Below are 21648 nucleotides of genomic sequence, written 5' to 3'. Positions count from 1 at the left end.
TGTTGTGTTAATTTCTGCTGTACAATGAAGTGAATCAGCCAAATGTATACATATATACCCTTCCTCTTGGACCGCCCTCCCCCCCACACCCACCCACCTAGGTTATCGCAGAGCACAGAGCTGAGCCCCCTGTGCTGTATGGCAGGTGTGTTTATTGTGGTTCTCCTGCCCCTCTTAGTCCATTGTATTTTGGATAAGTGGTGTGTATGTTGGGGGATAGGGATGGCTGGGAGAGAGGGATATATAATTTGTCCTTTTAGATCTTTTGTGTAAGGTAGTGATTCTCAACTGGGCAATATTTGGCAGTATCCGGAGGCATTTTTTTAAAAAATTGAAGAATAGTCATTTACAATGTTGTGTTCGTTAACCTGGAGCGCTTTTTGATTGTCACAACTTGGGGAGGGGTGCTACTGGCAAGTTCGTGAATAGAGGCCAGGGATGCTGCTAAACATTTTGCCATGCACAGGATAGTCCCCCCTCCCCCCACTGCCAAACAAAGAATTGTCCAGTCTAAAAATGTCAATATTAGGTCTAGGGAGTACACTCTGGCCTAGGGAATAAACGTTGTAGCATCCTGACCTAATAGCAAGATTAGGGAACATCACCTGCAAATAAGAAAGCCTGAAGTGGAATTGGTACTCATTCCTTGATTCAACACTTAAGTGAGTGCCTGCAAAGGGGAGGGGGTGGTGGGGGGTGGGGGTGGGGATTTGTCAGGTATTGGTGCTAGTTGCTGCAATAGACAACCTCCCTGAATCTCAGTGTCTTAAACAATAAAAGTTTATTTCTCACATCATGTCAAGGAAAATTTGTTTTTCTCCCAAACAACTAATATATATATTTTTTTCTTATGGGCATTGTGAGCCTGGTAACAGACTGATTTTCCTCCTTGTATTGGCTACCAGGAAGCTCATTATAACAACTGTTCATTGCTGTTTACTGATGTTCCCTAGCTCATCTTCCTATTTGACACTCACTTGCCAATGACTGATTTTTTTCCATCTCCCCCCCCTCAATATTTCATGTACTTTTGTTTGTTGCCTCAAAATACCAAATTCCTTTGGGAATGAGGTGAGCTATAGAGTAAATGAATGAATCAAAAGCATTCTTGCTGGAAGATGGCTGCTATTAAAGAGAAATTAGGGAAACAGTAAGTATCCCTTTCCTTCTATAAAAAGGAAAGTGGAGCTTTGGGTCCTAACTTGAAAATTTACAGAATTGAAACTGTTGTTTGGGCTTGGGATCTGCAAATAGCTTTTCTTTTTCATTCTGCAGTTTTACTTAGCTCTTTTAAGTTGCTATTTTAACAATCCAGACTCCCGTTTGCTTTAGCTGGCAGAGAGAGACAAGGAAACCTTTTCTCCAAAGTCTTTTGGGGAATCACTTCATGCAAATGTCTTAGTCTCAGAAGGAAACTGTCCTGAGGTTAAGACTCTGCCCACTGCTGAGAAAGCAGCATTCAGAGTTGGTGTTTTTCCTTTTGCTTTTCTGTTTCCAAATATGAAAGTCAAGGAGTCAGGAGATCAGTCACAAACCTGCTGCTTCTGATCTCTGAAAAAAAAGTGGGCTAAGAACCCACCCAGATTCACAGTTCTCATCTGTGTACCAAAAGTGTGGGCTTACCCAGTGAAATGTACTTTCTGATGATTTTGGGTGAGTGGAGTTTTAGTGACACCCAAACCATGTATTAAGAGGAAGCTGACCCTGCTCCTTCAAACATGTTGGGTTTGGAGGCCCAGGCCGGGATCTCTCTGGTGAGCTTTGAGAGGTGGGTCAGCGTGAACCTAGGAACCCCACCGCCTGGCTTCCAGGCCCCACTGCATCCTTCAGTTGTGTAACCTTGGGCAAACCACATGGCTTCCTTAAGCCTCAGTGTCTTCATTAACCATGGTGGGATGACAACAAGAGAACCACGTGTCATAAAGAGTAAATGACATATTACTCATAAAATGCGGGGCACATTATGCAACATGTGTTTGTGATTGCTTCCCTTAAATGGACAGGACACTGCTGGATTGGGGCACGGCCACCAGAAGAACTGAGCCAGGATGCCCTCACCTTGGGCCTCCTAGACCCCCTGGAGCTTCCTTTCTCCTCTTCAAAGAGGTCAGAAGAGAAGTGCCCTGGCCATTTTCCCCGGATGGGGTGGCAGGAAGGGTATAGAAATATCCTTGTGACAAACTTCCAGAGATCCAGCTCTTACCCTGCAGTATCCTCCTCTTCTCCATGTAACTGCTCATGGGACATGAGTCGCTATCCCTTTCTGATTTCTGTGTTCTCTTCTGTGAAATCAGTAGGTTAAATTAGATCATCTCTAATCTAATGAATTTCATTCCACCCCACTTTAGCTATTTTGTATTAAATTGAAGCAGGACTTCTCAACCTTGGCATTATTGGTATTACAGGGCAGATAATTTTTTGTTGTCCTGTGTATTGTAGAATGTTTAGTAGCAGCCCTGGCCTCCACCCACAAATGCCAGTAGCATCTCTTCCCCAAGTTGTGACAACCAAAAATGCCCCAGACATTGCCAAACGTCCTGGGGGTAGGGGGAGCACAGTCACCCTGGTTAAAAACCATTGACCTTGAGACGAAGCGAGAGAGTAGCACAGACATATATATACTACCAACTGTAAAATATATAGCCCGTGGGAAGTTGTTGTATAACAAGGGGAGTTCAACTCGAGGATGGAAGATGCCTTAGAGGACTGGGACGGGGAGGGAGGGGGCGACTCGAGGGAAGGTGGGGGGGGAGTCAAGGGAGGGTGGGGGTGGAGTCAAGGGAGGGTGGGGGGGAGTCAAGGGAGGGAGGGAATACGGGGATATGTGTATAAAAACAAATGATTGAATTTGGTGTACCCCCCCCCAAAAAAAAAACATTGACTTAAGAGTACTTAAATGTAATAATGCTGATCACCTTTATCGAGTACTTCTTTATGCCAGCCACAGTGCTGAGGTTTCCATGCTGGAATCTTATTCAGTCCTCACAATATCTTGTGAAGTAGGTATTAATAGCCTCTGCTTTGCAAATGAGGGTGTTGAGCTACCAATAAATGATAAAGCTGGGATTTGAACCAATGTTTTCCCAACATCAGCACCTGTAGTGCTTCATCACCTTATTTAAATATCTTGTGCTTCATCACTTTAAATGTTTAGAAATACAGGGGCAGTCTTTGAAAAGTATGGCTGTAAGGTTTATTTAGTAAGAACACAGAATTTGGAAACAGACCTCATTTAGAATATCAGCTCCAAGCTGATAAGCTGATCATCATCTCCTCACTGAGCTCCATTTCTTCCGTTGTCAAATCAAGGGTAATACCAGCCTTGTACGTTGTTGGAGGAGAGAGACACCTGGCACTCTGGGTCTTTCTCCAGCTAAGTGATACGCTTGACAGCAGTGGAGAACACTGTTGACATTGCTTTCATACCGTTCCTGCAGCCCTGGGTGCGGTGTCAGCTGTCCTGAGGTGGCTGGAAACCTCTCGCTATAGTGTATCACTTCATTTCTGGTCCCACCCTCTCTTGGGTGTCTAAGGCTTTCTTCTGAGCTCCAGACCGACATAGACAGCTGTCTTAGGAAAATCCATACTCATTACAACCAACACTGAAATAGTCATGCTGTGCCTAATCTACTTCTCCATTGTGTCCCCTTCCTCAGTGATCCCAGTCACCTAAGGCAGGACTCTGGGAGTCATTCTTGACTTCTCCCAACTCCTCACTCCCCATAGCCAAGCAGGAACCAGGCATTGTCCATCATACCTGCTGAGACCTGCCTGCATTTATCTGCATCTCTCATCCTCTCTGCCTTTCCCTCAGCCAGGTCACCATACCTCGCATCTGGGTGCTGAAAGTGCTTTCAAACTAGTCTTGCTGCCTCCACACTTGCCTTCACAATCCATCCCAAAAGGGTAGCCAGAATAATCCTTTTAGGCTGTGCATCTGACCAAGTCTCCGCCTCTTTATTCTCAGGATAAAGCCCAGTTCCTTAACTGGCCCTGGAGCTCCTCTCATTCTGGCTCCATCCTCACCTTTGGCCTCTCTCCCCATCTTTTTCTCAGTTTCAGCCATATGGAACCACTCACAATTTCTCAGAAGGGCCATGCTCTCCCTTCTCTTTAGCTATCTGCATATGTTTTCGCCTAGTAGAGAACACTTCCCTGCCACTTTTGCTCTGGCCTAGATAACTCCATCAAGCCTCAGCTTCGAGCTCATGTCCCCTTGGGAGCCTTCTCTGATCCCTCAACCTGGTCAAGCACCTTCTTGGGCTTCCCCACGAAGGCAGTTTCTATGCTGTACTGTCACCATTTTTGGACAGGTCTGTCTCCCTCTACTAAACTGCGATTTTTTCTGGGTGGCCAGTATGCCTTCTTCTGTAATCCCCAGTATCCAGCACAGACTTTGTTATCATAAATATTTGTAGCACAAATGAATGGTACTCAGTGTTGCATAAGTTAAAGAGTGGCTGTCAGAGAAGGGAGGAACCCAAGGAGGTGAGTTAATTGAAACTAACAAATAGAAACTGGTCCTGAAACTGGCTCAGAGACCCCTCTCTCCATCTTGAAATCTCCAGGAATTCAACATGAAGAGTATCCTATTTGGTGGAAATGTGACTTAGGTAACTTTATCTTTGACATTAAGATAGATGAGGAACCATCTTCATACCTGACAAGGAGCTTCTGTTCCTTTTTGTGGTGTAAATATCAGATGGAGAGAGTCAAAGAACCAGGAGCTACATGACGCAGGATTCACTTTCAGCTTAGCTGTCAGAGAATTTTGTGAATGGGTCTTTCGGATGCTGTAACTTGAAACACTAGATGAGCTTTTGGTATGCCTTGGAGCAGCATTTCTCAACATTATTGACATTTTGGGCCAGATAATTCTTTGTTGTGGGGGCTACTCTGTACATTGTAGGATCTTTTGCAGCATCCCTTGCTTCTACTCACTAGATGCTAGTAGTTCTTTGTGTCACAGTGACAACCAAAAGTGTCTCCACACATTGCCAGATGTCCCCTGTTTGAAACAAAATTGGCCCTGGTTGAGAATCCTGGCCCAAGAGGAGTTAGAATTGGAGTCTGTGTGATGGAGTCAAGGGAGCACTGTCTGAGAGTTGGGTTAAAGTTCATTGCCAACTTTGCCATTTATAGAAGATGCTTTTTATAAGTTCTATATGAATCCAAGAGTAGGATGTCTGACTTTGAGGAAATCAGCTGGACTTCTGCGGATTACAGCCTCCTCATCTGAAGTGAGAGAATAATGTAAGTCCACAATGTTTTGGATCCTTCCAAGTTCAGTTTTGGTCTTAGGAGTGATCAGGGAGATGGAGTGAGCTCAGAACTGGGAATGAGAATCTATGGCCTGGCAGCTACAATCAGCTGATGAGATTCAGGCCTCTGCTCGCTCAAGATGGCCTGTCCCCACAGGCCCACTCAGCTGTCTCCCTAGAGCTTCTGAAGATATCCCACGAAGGACTGTCTCAGTCAGTCATTTTCAGCTGTTCTCCCTCCCCAGCAGCTAAGACTGTAGAGCTGGAAAGTGCTTTGGAATGTTTGCTCTGAGCCCTTTGTTAAAGAGGGGGAAACTGAAAATCAGAAGAGGGAAGAGACTTAGCTGAGGTCACACAGTGAGACCTCTTATTGACCAAATTTCTTTCTTTCTTTTCTTTCTTTCTTTCCCTTTCCTTCCTTCCTTCTTTCTTTCTTTCTTTCTTTTTCTTTCTTTCTTTCTTTCTTTCTTTCTTTCTTTCTTTCTTTCTTTCTTTCTTTCTTTCTTTCTTTCTTCCTTCCTTCCTTCCTTCCTTCCTTCCTTCCTTCTTTCTTTCTTTCTTTCTTCCTTCTTTCCTTCTTTCCTTCTTTCTCTCTTTCTCTCTTTCTCTCTTTCTTTTTTCAGCTGCTTTGTTGAGGTAAGATGACGTAAAAAGGTGTACATATTTAATGTGTATAACTCCATGGGTTGGGGGATAAAGTGTACACCTATGAAACCATCACCACCATCAAGGCATAGGCACATCCATCACCTCCCAAAGTTTACTCCTGCCCCCTTTATTATGATCATTACTATTATTAATTTTTTGGTGGTAAAAACACTTAAGATCCACCCTCTTGGCAGATTTTAAATACACAGTACCACAATGGTAGCCATAAGCTCTGCTGTATAGTAAAGCTCTGAAACTTACTCATCAGTGTCCGTTATGACCCGAGTTTCTTTCTCCCACTTTGTGCTGTCTAACTCTAGGAGCCTACCTGTGTCTGTTCAGCTCTTCGTGAGAGTCTTTATTTCATTGAAACTTAACATGTCTTTGGTTTTACACTCCATATATCCTGATTTCTGCTTGGTGATAGCCATCTAATGCAAACATGAGGCCATAACACTTTAGCAAGAAATAATGTGTTCATCTCCCAGCAGAAACATTTGGCTTTTAATTGAGCTTTAACCCAATAAAATGAAACTAATAGTAGGAATTTGAGGCACTGGGCTAGGTTTAGAAAGAGTTTTGGACGAGTTAGATCCTTTTGGGAAATTCCCCATCTTTGGAGGTCACACAGTCTACCCTTGTATATAGAGTTGCACCCTGGGGTTGTTTCCCATCATGTGATTTAGAGGAAAGAACCTGGACTGTGGACATAGGTTCATATTCCAGCTCCACCTCTTCATAGCTGTGTGAATTTACCACAAGGATAACACCATTTTTGAATGGTATGTGTGGGCTGGTCATGTTACATATATTATCTTATTAATTCTTGTGACAGCTGTGGCAGAAGGGTTCACAGTTAATGGATGAGAAAACTGAATCTCAGAGAGTTTAAGATACAAAGTTACACACATGGAAAGATGCTCAACATCACTATAATCATTAGAGAAATGCAAGTCAAAGCTGTAATGAGGTATCACCACACACCAGTCAGAATGGCCATCATCAAAAAATCTAGAAACAATAAATGCTGGAGAGGGTGCAGAGAAAAGGGACCCCTCCTGCACTGTTGGTGGGAATGTCAACTGGTGCAGCCACTATGGAAAACAGTTTGGAGGTTCCTTAAGAAACTAAAAATGGAACTACCATATGATCCATCAATCCCACTACTGGGCACATACCCAGAGAAAACCATAATCCAAAAAGAAACATGTACCACAATGTTCACTGAGGCACTATTTACAATAGCCAGGACATGGAAGCAACCTAAATGCCCATCAACAGATGAATGGATAAAGAAGATGTGGCACATATATACAATGGAATATTAGTCAGCCATAAAAAGGAATGAAATTGAGTTATTTGTAGTGAGGTGGATGGAACTAGAGTCTGTCATACAGAACGAAGTAAGCCAGAAAGAGAAAAACAAATACCGTATGCTAACTCATATATGTGAAATCTAAAGAAAAGGTACTGATGAACCCAGTGACAGGGCAAGAATAAAGATGCAGATGTAGAGAACGGACTTGAGGACATGGGGTGGGGGGGATGAAGGGGAAGCTGGGACGAAGTGAGAGGGTAGCATTGACATATATACACTACTAAATGTAAAATAGATGGCTAGTGGAAAGTTGCTGCATAACACAGGGAGATCAGCTCGATGATGGGTGATGACTTAGAGCGCTGGAATAGGGAGGGTGGGAGGGAGTCGCAGGAGGGAGGGGATATGGGGATATATGTATAAATACAGCTGATTCACTTTGGTGTACCTCAGAAACTGGCACCAGTGTAAAACAATTATATTCCAATAAAGAGCTTGAAAAAAGATACAAAGTTACATTGACTAGAAAAGTTAGATATGGTGGAGTGAAGGGTTTAACCCAAGGCAATCTGGCTCCAAATTATAAGTAACCAAACTGAGATTAGAAACAAATGATTAGGCATAACATAACTTCCTGGAACTTCACTTTCTTAACATGTTAAATTGGGATGATAATACCTCCCTAGAAGTATTGCTGGGAGGATTAAATAAAATGATGCCTGTATAGCACCTGGTACCCACTGAATGCTTGATGGATGGTTAGTCTTCTCTTTGACTCATGTTAGTTTAATGTCAGTTGCGATTTATTAAGTGCTAACTTGGTGTGGGCAAAGTGCTAAGTAAGTTCACAGATGTAATTTCACTAAATTGTGCAAAAAACTATATGAAGGAGGTCAGTATTATTTCCCCATATTGAACTGTCCCCCACTGAACAAATTGAGGCACAGAGACATGAAGGAAACTGCAGAGTCTAACAGTGAGGAAAGGGCAGAGTCAAGATTTGTATTCATGCCTGGCTGACTCTAAAGCAGTGCTCTTGCCCCCTCAGCTATGCTCACCCCTCTAACTTCTCAAAGCCACAAATGAGCTTCAGAAAATTTCAGATGCTCCAAGCCATCCCATTGGCATGCTTTTTACCTTATAAGACTACAATAAAACAAAAATTTCATCTTAATTAGTAGATCTCTTACTGTTGGTGCCTTGAGGACCATGTGAGTTCTATTAATCCTTGAGGATACTGGAGTCAGTTCTTGCTTATCTTTGGTGAATTTCTAATTCAGACTCATGTCCATCCCTCTTCCATCCTGCCCAATGTGGCCTTAGGGACTTTAGACTAATCTTCAGACAAACTGCAGTGAGATCTAATTATAGCTGTTTATGGTCTGCACCCAGATCACCCAGCCAGCCTCATTTACCAACACACTTCTGGAACCCCCTTGCGAATCACAGCTTCCTCTGCTCCCTTTAACCTGTCAGGTCCCTGTTCCTCTGCTTGGTACAAACCTGTCTTCATCTGATTCAAATTTCTTCTCTCCAAACCCATGTCTGCAACTGTGAAAAAGTTGGATAGGGTCAGAGTCACATTTTTTTTCAGACCAAGATAATGAGACTGGAAGCCAATTTTCTCTTTGTTCTTTAAATGTAAGAGCTCTCTATGGTGCCAAACCCTGTAGACCCTAATAAGCGCCCAGTGATAAAAGAGGAAACTTCATATGGCGCACAAGCAAGGGCTATGGAGGCAGACAGACCTGAGTGTGAATCCCAGCACTTCTTAGCTCTCTGGTCTGAAACAAGTTATACTGAACCTCTCTGTGCCTCAGTTTTCTTTCCGGTAAAGTAGGGACAGCAATGTGGTTGTTGTAAAGATCCTAAAAGGCCACAACTATAAAAGCACTTAGCACTGCTGAATTTGATCTGAGCAGATGTTTGCTAAATCATAGTGGGACTGTAAGTTGCTCTTCTCTGATCTGATGTCGTGGCATGTTCACTGAACACTTTCTACCTTGGTTGTGATAAACTGGTTGTGTATATATGTTCTCCTACTACTCTGAGCTCCTTGAAGAGAGGCCTCATAACAGACTTGACTTTGAGCTCCTGGTCCACCTGGGCCATGCCTTGTATAGAGATGGTTAATAAATAGTTGCTGAATTAAGAAACAGAATGGGAGAAAGAGAAATTTACTCCAAAGAGAAATTTGTGATAATCAGCTTCTGAAGTTTGGCAACAAGTCTCTCTCAGTCACAGCTATGTCCTCATCACTTGGCACAGTGACAGGTGATAGCCAGTGTTTAACAAATGCCACTTAATAGATGAATATGGGGTCCAGGAATACTTAACTTATCAGAGTCCATAGTGCTCACTGGACTGATGTCTACCTAGACTCAGAAGGAGAAACTGAGGCCCAGGGAGGGGAAAGACTGCCCAGTTTCACACAGGGACTCAGCAACAGGTATTTTAGATTACCTGGTACATAAGATTATTTATAACCTGGTACAACCATAGCTGTTGGTTGACAAAGACTGACTCTGTGTGGCCAGTTAGAACTGAATCTATGAGGGTGAGTCAAAAATTATCCACACTCCGGTTATATTAAAATTTCTGTTGGCTGCTCTGTTTTATCAGCGCTTTCCGTTCAAGGCTACTGTCTCCCCAGTAACTGCTGTGCAGATATGAACGTGTTACATCGGTTTGTCTGTAACTGCGGTGCAAGCAAAAATGGACGCCCCACTTGTGATTTGCACGGAAGAAGAGCAGCGTGCCACAATTCGTTTTTTTGTGGTCTGAGGGTGTACCTGGTGCCATTATTTATCAAAGACTTTGTACGCAGTTTGTAAAAAGTGTTTTGTCACGAAGAAGTGTGTGTGAATGGATAGAGAAGTTCAAAGAAGGTCGCACAAGCATTAGCCATCAGGAAGAAGCCAGACGTCCGTCTGTGTCCACGGCTGATGACAACATTGAGCATACACTTGAAATGATTCTATTGAATAGACAAGTGACAGTGGATTATGTGGCAAATCATTTGCAAATCAGCCATAGCTCTGCCTATGAAATAATCCATGACAGACTTAGGTTTCGAAAAGTTTGTGTGAGATGGGTACAGAAACAACTCATGGAAGAGCATAAACAGAAGCGTTTGGATATCTGCAAACAAAATTTGAACCAATACTCTAAGGAAGGTGAAAGTTTCTTAAAGAGAATCATTACTGGTGATAAGACATGGGTTCATCACTACGCGCCTGAGAGTAAATGGCAGAGTATGGAATGGAAACATCCTCAATCACTGACCAAGAAAAAGTTCAAAAGTCAACCATCAGCTGGAAAATTGATGCTTACAGTTTTCTGGGATTCTCAAGGGCCAGTATTGGAACATTATCAGGAAAGACTTTCAACAAGGAACAGTGCTTGTTACAGTGAGGTGCTTATTGAAGAGCTGAAGCCTAAACTTCAGATTAAATGCAGAGGACTGCTATCCAAGGGCGTTGTAATCTTGCATGACAGTGCACATCTGCACACTTCTGCCCACATGGTCGACCCTCTGCAAAAACTTCATTTTGAGGTGTTAAAGCATCCTCCCTATAGTCCTGACCTTGCTCCATCAGACTTTCACCTGTTTGGTCTCCTGAAAGCAGCCCTATGAGGACAGAGATTCATTTCTGATGAAGAAGTGAAGACAGCGGTGCATTTGTGGCTTATAGCTCAGCCTAAAACATTTTTTAATGAGGGAATATGAAAGCTTGTTGACAGATGGACAAAGTGTATTGAAAAGCAAGGGGATTGTGTTGGAAAATGATGTATTCGTCTTTTCTAAAAGTTAATTACAATAAGTTCTACAGCCAGAGTGCAGATAATTTTTGATTCACCCTTGTAGCTTAATTCTCATGCCCTTCAGTGATTGGCAGGAGTTGAACCAACTAGAGGATAAAAGGGACTAGAGCATTCAAGGGGTTCTTTTGGGGCTGTGATTCAGTGTATTCCTAAATCAAACTAAGTCTTTGTTATTTTTATATTGTGTGCCTTGAATTTTACCACATGGAGTTCTACAACCAGATTCTGCCTCTCCCCACACCCCCCCCCAGCCCCCCGCCGCCAAGTTGTGCTAAACCATCTAGTTATGCTTGTTAGAGGCATTCTCCTTGGGAACCAGAGTCTTGCCTTACAAAGCACCAGGGTATGTTGTGTAACCCAACACAATAGAGTCAAATTCTCTTTTGGTTTTCTGATTCTAAAATCATTTTGTTTCCTTTTCTTTGTGGCTTTTTTGTAAAATAAATCTTTCCTGTGATTCAGATGAGTCCATAAAAATTATGTAAGAAACTAGAATGTAAGCTTCATGAGGGCAGAAACTTTGTTTTGTTGCTACTGTGTCCCCAGTACCTAAAATAGTGGCCCTAATATTGGTAGGAGTTGAAAGAAAAAGAAAGGAAGAAAATGAATGAATGAGTGAATGAATCCACTGTTCCTTGAGGATGGAAAAGAACCTTAAAGACTGGTGCTGGGAGATCCTGAAGACGTCTGTACTTTTGCTTATAACCAACTGTGCAACCTTGGACAAGTACCCTACCCTGTCTGGATTGCTGGTTGGTCTGTAAAATGAAGTGGGTGAGATGAGTGGATGTAAAGAGGATTGAGTTCAGTAATGGATAAGAAAGTATTTTAGGAAAAATACTTTGTTTTCATCATTTTACTTTCTTTAAAATTTCTCTATGGGAGAATCTCTGGATATATTTATTTTTGGACTGTTGTGGATGACCAGGTTTATACTAGAGTGGATTGTGAAGACATTGCTGGATGGTTTATGACAAGTGGGTTATAATCAGATCACATATGTGTAAGTGGCAAAGATTGAGGTGTTTTCTGGAAGTGTGTGCCGGGGATAGTGTTGTGTGCCTCCCTGATGGGTTATGCTCTGAACTGCATCCAGAAACCATCGAGGAAGATGGAAAGGCAGAGAGAGCAGCACAGATGTTCATTGCACTTCTTTGGAAGAGCCTATCAGTAAAACTTAAAGTTGAAACTTCAGGTTGTTCAGGTCAGATTTGTATCCACAAAAGAGTGGAAAGAAAAATGAGGAAAGGTGAAAAATACAGGAGCTGAGAGACTGAGAGGAAAGCAAGTGAGAAAATAAGATTATCAAGTCTTGGTTCACACTTGATCTCTTCTAGTTGTATAACCTTGGACAACACTTTTTGAGAAGAACCAAGTGTTGTTTCAGACCTTCTGAGGGATAGAGATGAATGTGACTCAGTCTCAGCCCTCACAGCCCTGGGAGATGCAAGCAGGTAAGGCAAAGATGAGTGATGACTGCATAGCTAGAGGACATATAAGATTCTGTGGGAATAGGAAAGCGGGAGGAGATTCAACCTGCTCGAGTGGTTCTGGAAAGGTATTAAAGAGGAGGAGGTGTTGAGATAGGCATTAAGGAAAGAAGAGACCTTTACCAGGGGGAGTAGGGGTGATGATGGGCCAGTGGCACTGCTCTCAAAGGAGAGAATAACTTGCATAAAGCATGGAGGCAGGAGGTAGCATGGTGTCTTTGGGTAATCGATTGTGATTGGGTACAGCTCCAGTATAGGCTATGCGGAGAGGAAAACAGGGAAGAAGGGAGGGCACAGGTTATGAAGATCCAGTGAAACCTGGCTCATTGGGACTTTTGTACCTGTGGACAGTGATACGCTATGGAAAAATTGTAGGCAGAAGAGGAACATGGTCACATTTGTATTTCAAAATGATCATTCTACTGCTGTGTGGGGGATGAGTTGGAGTGAGAGAGGCTGGCAGGAGGGCCACCAGTGGAAGCCTGTGGCACTTGACCAGGTGAGAGATGATTAAGGCAGGGGCCAGGGATATGGGAGGGGGTCCTCAGATTCCCCATCTATAAGGTTAAATAAAGTTAAATACTTCTGAACCCAAGTTGCTGTGATGGCCTCAAAGACAAAAATAAAGTGTAACTATGGCTGGGATTGGAGATACCCTGGGAAATGAGTGTCCTTAGGAGGAATATCATTTTGTAGACTCCCCATAATTCTATTGGTGGAGTGTACTGGGGGGAGGGAGTGTTTCAGTTTTCATAATAGCTCTGCTAAAGGGTGAAGAAACTATGTTGTGAAACTTGAAGGATGGGAGCTGAGGCTGGGTATATTTGAATGATTGTAGGCAAGTCTAAGGTTTGGAAGAATCTTGAGAAGCCAACTTGTTGAGTGCTCTCAACACCTCTCTGACATGCCTACTCCTGAAGACATTGCCCCATCTCTTCTTGGTCCTTCCTGTAATGAGAAGACATTTACCTCCTGAATTGCCTGTTCCATTGCTGAAAAATCTCAGCACTGTACATCAATCCATCTATCCCATCTCTACCCCGCCTTGGCCAGAGAATGGAGTGTTTTTGAAAGAGCCTGTCTTAAGAATCCTTGCACAAAAATGCCTGATTAACGAAGGCATTACAAAAGCAAGCCGTTGCCTTGATTGAGATTGATTTTCATTTTTTTCTCATTTGAGACCCAGCAGTACTTCCAGCTTCATGTCAGACAGAGACAGAAACATGGTTGAGCTGAAGAAGGATTTTTGTCAAAATAGAGCTCTGCATGTCAGGTAATTCTAATGCCAGCTGTAGCTGAGGTGGTTCCATCTGTGATAAAGAAGGGATACACATGGGTGAGGAAGGCCACAGGGTACAAGCTGAGAAAGCTGGAATTCATTCTTGGTATTGGGGGTGGTACAAAAGCTTTGTCCTAGGGTGAACATGGGAGCTGTTAAGAAATAAGGAAGAACCTCCTGCAGTGAGTGTGACTAGAGGGTGGGAAAAACATTGAGGCAACGAATCCAAATGCAATGGACTGCTTACTGCCCTCTCTCACCCCCACTTCCCTTATCTTCCTCCTACTCCCAACCTCTTCTTCCTGGTTTCTTCCATTGTCCCCTGTCTAAATTACCCTCTGTCTGCTTCTTCCTTCCTTTCCCACCCAGCTCTTCCTCACTCCAGGTTTCTGTCTCATTCCTCACATAGAGGCTATGCTTTATGTGTTTACGATGCTTCACAGTTCACAGAGTCGATTGGAATACATGATTTCATCAACCTCACAGCCACACTTATTGGAAGGTGCTGTCCCCATTCTGCAGATGATGAAAATGAGGCTATGGGAGCTGAAGTCACTTGCCTAAAGACGCATAGCCACGTGGTGGCCAGAGGCAGGTGATGACCCATGCTCTTTTCTCCAGACATTACTGCATCATCCCAACTTTATAGATTGTTTCTGGTTTTCCAGTGTGCTGACTTACGCTGGGTTTTCCCTGAACATAAGAAACCAAATAATCTCCTCATTTAAAGACCCCAAAGGATGACTGCTTTCTTCTGGAGGGATTTTTAAAGCAGATCAAAGGAGAATTTGTCTCCCTGAAAGTTGTCTTGATTTCTGGGGAAATCTCATTGGTCATTGGAGTCTTTTAATGTCCAGGCCCACTGCATTTGCCCAAACTCCATTCTGATGAGACTGACATTAGAGGCAGAAGTCAGCTAGAATCAATGTTGTGCTGGAGCCAGTTCACACTGGCCTGCTTATTAAATTTTCAGGAATTTTGCAAGCTGGTCATGAAACAGCCATTGTTGAAAATTATGTAAATTTATAATCAAATGAATTATAGTGAAAATAAAAGTAAGGGAATATTCGAGACATCACTTCTTAATTATTTTACTACATTTTACTATTACTATGATTATTTTACTCTTGAGGTTATTTATGTTTATTGTATCCAAATGGTGAAAATATGATGTAATGATATGTATTACTCATCTCTTACCAACTCTATATTCCATATTATCACCTTGACAGCTTGAAATTGGCTATGTGGGTGATATTTACACCATGGAAATTGGCAAAAGCTATAAATCAAGGCCTTTTTTCTCCCTCAGAGAACCAGCTATTAAACATGTACTAACTAGCCCAGCACTGGCTAAAATAGGTGAAAGTTTGTGGTAAGTGGACCTCTAGAGTCCTGAATGTCCAGCTTGGTCTTTCTTCCTGACAGCAGGAGCTTGGGCAGAAGGGTAATGATGTCTAGAGAGGAATGGAGAAGAATGGAGGAAATAGACATTAGGAGGTCACTCACTGTTTGCCCTTCCTTCCTCCACCTTGCTGGTGATAATAACACCAGGTACATAACATTTAACACCTGCTATGGGCCGGGTACTCTGTTAGCTATTTGACACAACCTAGTCTGTTTAATTCCCACAAAGGCCATATGAGGTCAATAATTACTGTTCCCATTTTAGTGATGGGAAGTTCAGGGAAGTGGATTAACTTGCCCAGATTTACCCAGAGAGAGAGAGGTAGGGCCAGGCTTTGAGGCCAGGTTGGTCTGATCCCAAATCAGTGCTTTTTTGTGAAATGCTGGAGGAAGGGAAGTCATCAACACCCTATGGACCACCCTGTGCATCTGTTCTTGCCTCCAGAAGGTCTTGTGTTGCCATGGAGCAATGATATGTCAGGTGTCTTTCATTAAAATTAATCACTAATTCCAAGTAGAAACCAAATTGGAGGCATCTATTCATTTATCCAAACAATTTTTTGAGTACATATTGTGTGCCAGGCACTATCTTAGGTGCTTGGGAGCCAGCAGTGGACAAGACAGACAAGATCTCTGCTTTTGAGGCGCTTATGGACCAGCGAAGAGTCAACTTTAGGTCTGTTGACCCACAGGTCTTACTCTGAGGTTATTATGTTTGAAAAACTGGGCAACAATCATGTGCTCTCCTGCCATCACCAGGCCTTGCCTAGGTCTGGCAATATCTGCTTTTGGGATTAGCAGAACTCCCTCTCTCCCCTTTCAAAAGAAGCTTGGCTACCAGTTGTCAGATTTGGTACTGTTGCAGAATAGGAAAAGTGGCCCTGGACACTGTCCTCAGATTGTTTCCCCTTCTGGGGTGAGGGGATCAGAGAGAGATGTGTACATGGTTTCCTCAAATTGTGGTTTCCTGTTTGGGTTTGTGGTTTAAATCCCTATATTTGGCAGTTACTTCAGCTATAGACCAGCCAGTCACACAGGTGAGCCAGTTCTACACTCCATGGGACAGAATTTGGTGTTAGAGGGGAGATGTTTGATTTATTATTGTTTCATCCCTCTTTTGGGGGAGGAGAAACAAAGCTAGTTGTTGGGGGAATTTTGTTTTCTTCTTCATGGGCAAGGTGAGACCATTCTAGAATGCTTTACTGCAGCCGCTTTGAAGTGGCTAATGGGGATATTTCCTGAAACCTATATTTTGGCTGGGAGATATACAGTAGAATTCTTTTGGTAGGTAGAAGGGATGCAATCATTTTGATCTATGTGATGTTGACTTCCTTAGGCTAGCTGGAGTCATTTCCCCTGTCGTGATGGTGGTAGAAACATCTTGAAAAGCCTAGAAACCTATGGAGGAAAGTCCCTCAGGAAGCTTGATTGTTGAACGTGTCTGACCACAGCCTTATCCAACTGTGATTGGTTTTCAGGTATCAGAAGATTTGGACTTTCCATGGCTGCATCATCTTCCCCTCTTGCCGTTTGTAGAGAGGTGAGTATTGATTCTTCTTGAAAAATATACCCATAAGATGGCATTCATTCCAATGGAATGATGAGAGTGGCACACTGGTACTAGGAAATGTCAAGCCGGGAGTCTAGAAATGAAAGAGAGGAAAGCACCCTGCAGAGCTGGTGAGGTGTGAGCTCGGAGAGTCCCAGCCTGGCAGGGAGGGGCTGCAAGAAGCAGGTGCGGTCTGAGCCAGACTGGTCTTCCTCCTCAGGCTGCCTTTCTCTCCCTTCTATCAAGGACATGGGCTAAATCCTCTTTGATAGGTCCCCACCCCCACTCCAACGGGGTCCTATTTTAGTAATCCAGGCAAAGGGGATTGTTTCCCTATGCTGGAATCACACACACAGGGAGGGGCAGTGTGTCTGTCCTCCAGAGTTCTTGACCAATTCATTGCTTTTGACTGCTTCCACCCCTTCTCCTTTGAAATCCCTGCCCAGAAGCAGCTCTCAACTCTTCCCTATCAGGGACAGTTTTATTATTCTGTAATTCTGGTGCCCAGCAAAACTCTATTTTTTTTAAACTCTATGTTTTGAAAGATGTTTTCTACTAGTAATTTATTTCCCTAGTTTATAAGAATCAAAGACCTAGGAAGGGATGATTAGAGCTTCAGAACTGCCTGAGATAATCACAGAGTCCAATAACTGAAAGATCTTAGACGTCTCCTTTTGCATAAGCTGCTGTTATTTAGGCAAACATAATAACAACATAATATACACATCAAAGAATTGTTGAGTGGATTTTATTTTTATTTATTTATTGGATTTATTTTTTTATTGGCTATGTTGGGTCTTCGTTGCTGCACACGGGCTTTCTCTAGTTGCTGAGAGTAGGGGTTACTCTTCATTGTGGTGCATGGGCTTCTCGTGGTGGCTTCTCTTGTTGTGGAGCATGGGCTCTAGGTGTGTGGGTTTCAGTAGTTGCAGCACACAGGCTCAATAATTGTGGCTCACGGGCTCTAGAGCACAGGCTCAATTGTTGTGGCGCACAGGCTTAGTTGCTCCGCAGCATGTAGGATCTTCCTGGGGCAGGCCTCGAACCTGTGTCCCCCACATTGGCAGGCAGATTCTTAACCACTGCGCCACCTAGGAAGTCCCATGTTGAGTGCATTTTAAATGACAAGAATATAAAACACTTAGCATTGAGCCTGGACTTGCTGTGGTCTCCCTGATTATCTCATGTGTGACAGATTAGAAGAACAATGTTCAAGAAAAGTCTGCTTCATGCCCAACCCTAAACTTGGCTTTGGAGACACAGTGATAAGCATCCCTGTTCACAGCCTCTCTGTTCTCTTGGAGTTTTGAGTTGAACAGGAAAGAAAATCAAACCAGAATAAAACCAGTGTGTAAGAGAGCCTGTCTCATCAGCTCCATGTGGTTCAGTTGTCCCACCTTGTGGAGAGTTCTGTTTCTACCATCTTAACTCTTGCCTCAGTGGAAGCCTTTCCAAAGCCTCTTTTTCTCACTGTGACTTATCTCTTGAGCATTTCATGTTTTCAGCTTTCTAGTAAACATTTCCTTGGTTTTACCACCATGACTTTAAACTCACTGTGTCTAGAAGCAAGTTTATCCTCTTCTTTTTCCTGTCTTGAATTCCCTCTGAATAGCACTGAAGTTTCCTTGATTAGCTGTTTAGCAGGGCTATCTGGGTCATCCAGTGCTTTTATCCCCTTTTTTCCATTGTCCTGACATTCCTTCTGGAAGGCACTGATGTTCCCTCATTTAGCTGATTAGCTGGGCTGGCTATCTGGGTCATCCTTAGTCTTGTCCCATCTGTCCTGTTTATCTCCAGGGCTTGCAGGATTCCAAGCCATTATCCCAGCCTTCCTGTATATTATCAATACAGTTATCTCTCTGCCTCTAATCCTTCATGCATATCCACCTCTAATAGATTAATTTTCCCCAGACATGACTTCATAATATGACTTGACAGCCACCATTTATTGAGCACCTATTTTATGCCAGGTTCTATGCTAAGCATTTTACAGTCATTGTCTTTTAAAATCCTCTCAACAACTCTTTGAGGTTTATATTATTATGTTTACCTAAATAACAGAAGCTTATAGCAAGTGAGATGCCCAAGATCTTATTGTTATTAAGTGACCAGATTTAGATGTAGTGTTTTCTCTGATCCCAAAGGCCACGTTATCCTAAATGATCTGTGGACTTTTTAAAAAAATGTTGTCAGCTAAAAAATATTCGGTGGCTCCCACTACCCAAAAAGTAATGTCCAAATAGCCAGTCAGGCTCTCTTGTTGCACATTCTCTTTCACCATTATTCTAGTGTGAACTTACTCTTGGGCCAGGCCAGGATCCTGAATTCCCCTTCAATGCTTGGTTCATTCTGGCCTTTCTATTTTTGGTCATGCTGAGAGCTATCTGAAAAGTCAAGAGACTGATAAAGGAACCTGATTTAAGTACCGTTTAGAGAACAAGAGAAATTACTCAACTGTACTTGAATTGGAACAGGAAAAAAATGTAAGTTTAGTGAAAATGACAAGTCTTATGAAATGAATTTGCATCCCATGCTGTTGACTTATGGCAACATGAGGTCACTTTCTTTTTTTTTTTTTTTTTTAATTTTTATTTTTTATTTTTTTTATTTTTTTTGGGGTACACCAGGTTCAATCAGGTCACTTTCTTTTGATGTTCATGAACTAATAAGACACTTGATGAATTCCGTGAATGAATGAATGAATTTCAGAGCTGTGAATGAGAAAGCAAAAAGGCAAGACAGGAAAGATGGAGATCTTTGTATTTGGGGAGAACAAATGATGTAGGCAGGTTTTATAAGGTGAGGGCTTATAGTTTAAGCAAAGATTAAAAAGCAAAAATACAGAATTTATATGTTATATTGATTGTAAAAATTTAACAACTTAGAATTTGTAGTGCCAAAAATATATTGTAATACATTTGTGCTATTCATAGGATGAAACAGACTTCATAAAAAGTATTACTCTGTATGTCCAAATAGTATACAACCTGATGTAGTCACTTAGAATGATAGGCAAAGGAATATAACCCAGATTCAGTAATTTTCCTTGGCTTCTGCCTTCCCAAATGTAAGTGATGGGTGAAAGTTAAACAGATGGCCTCATAAAATGATAGAATTAAAGTGGTTATGTTTTGAGTATCACAAATATACACTAGAAGACAAGTAAAAACAAAATTTTCCAGTGTTCTGAAAATGTGAATTGTTGCTTTGGATTGCATTTGAGGTGTGAATATGATTTGTGGGTCAGCTTATGGTACTGAAGCAGAAGAATAGACGATACACTTGAAAAACTGGGTTAGATGATTCAAAAAATGGCTCTAATGATGAGAAAGACAATGATGTTGAAGATGCACATGAAGACTTTGAATAAAGTTATTACAGTACACCCACGAGTGGGAGAAAGCAGTATATTTCCACGTTAATATAATTTTATGTTGTCTTAGATGTGGTTCTATAACCTAATTGCTGTATTAAATATCATGAATAGAAATGTAACTATTCCTTGCATATCCCTAAAAGGTTATATATTCAGCTTGATCACAAATCTTTTTTTATTGATATTTTGTCAGGGGTAGTAAGGCTTCTCCTTATTGTGGGGTTGCTTTATATTTGGTCATATATGGCACTCGTTAAGCTCCCTGGGAAGCATGGCTTTTGGTTACTGGCTCAAGTTAAAGGCTGCATAATGAATGCCTTCTTTAATCCTGACAATACTGGTCTGTGATATACAACCATAATTGAAATTAAGGTCAAAACATCTTCATGAATCTGAGACCTGCCATGTATCTGAGGTCCTGCATGTTGGGACTTTGACGTGATTTTTCTGAGAGAAGAGAAACCATAGGAAAGCCTTAGAGGAGATCACAGGGGTCTTCAACTATTTAAAGTTCTAGATCATTTTTTTCCTCTCAGGCCTAAAATATCCAAGAAACTCTCCTTCTCATATCATGTTTCTAGGAATCCAGCTCCTTAGTCCTACCTCCTGCTATCCCAGGCTTTCTCAACAGGGAGCCTCATCTGTGCCACAGAACACAGAAAATGATTTGGGCAACAATTTCCTCATTTCTTCCAAGGGTGGTTTGTAATTAGTACCATTCTGGATGCATAGGAGAGAAGCAAATGAATACCTTAGGGCCTCTGTTCTATCTCTTGGGTTTTCTTTCCCAGGATTCCTAGGTATGAAGACCCATCTCCTCATTAGATGAGAGAAACTTTTGTCACTGCACCTACTATGGGCTAGGCCTGTGTGGGACATTTCGCGTACTTCTCATTTACTCTTTCCAACAAGGCCATGGCCTGTGTACCATTATTTGCATTTTATGGCTAAGGATATTGGAGCTCAGAGAAGTTAATTACTTGGTAATGGTGATGGTTCGTTAGAAAACTAGAATTTGATCCTAGGTTCCCTAGACTCCAAAGACCTTGCTTTCAGCTCCTGCTCTCCCTTGCCTGTAGCTTGGGATGAATTTTCCCTTTTGATGATGACAAATTTAATAAAGTTTATAAGAATCATAAGCAAAACTCTCAGTCTATTGTTTGGCCTTTGTTTCCTTTCTCATATGTCTTATCTGAGTCCATTCTTACCTGAGTCTGTCTAGATGTTGCCTGAAAATTTGACTTAAGTTGATACTTAGGGTAGGGTAGGGTATCTACCATAAGCTGGGTGCTGTGCTGGCTAGCACTGTATAAGAAGAACTAGAAACTAGCCCCAGAATTCCTCCTGGGGAAAAAGTACTTTATTTACTAAGCAGCACCTGGGGTTGTGAGTAAGCCCTCCCCAAGGGGTCTGGTTAGAGATAAGGAAACAGAAGGAGCTGAAGGAGTCAGGGTAACAGATCAGCAGGAATTTGGGTATGGAGGGTGAGGAGAGA

At 42.3% G+C, this 21648-nt stretch overlaps 1 long non-coding RNA gene across 1 annotated transcript in view; it reads left to right on the top strand.

Moving 5' to 3' along the window:
• The window catches only part of LOC130846791 (uncharacterized), an 84487-nt gene that overhangs the window by 10651 nt on the left and 52188 nt on the right, over positions 1-21648 (top strand). Inside the window, exon 2 of the long non-coding RNA XR_009051631.1 lies at positions 16707-16768. This is a non-coding gene — a long non-coding RNA (uncharacterized LOC130846791). The remainder of the gene's footprint in view (positions 1-16706; positions 16769-21648) is intronic.

Source organism: Hippopotamus amphibius, chromosome 2 (assembly GCF_030028045.1).
Source record: "Hippopotamus amphibius kiboko isolate mHipAmp2 chromosome 2, mHipAmp2.hap2, whole genome shotgun sequence".
In the NCBI taxonomy this organism is placed as follows: domain Eukaryota; kingdom Metazoa; phylum Chordata; class Mammalia; order Artiodactyla; family Hippopotamidae; genus Hippopotamus; species Hippopotamus amphibius.
This window is presented reverse-complemented; position numbering and strand designations above follow the sequence as displayed.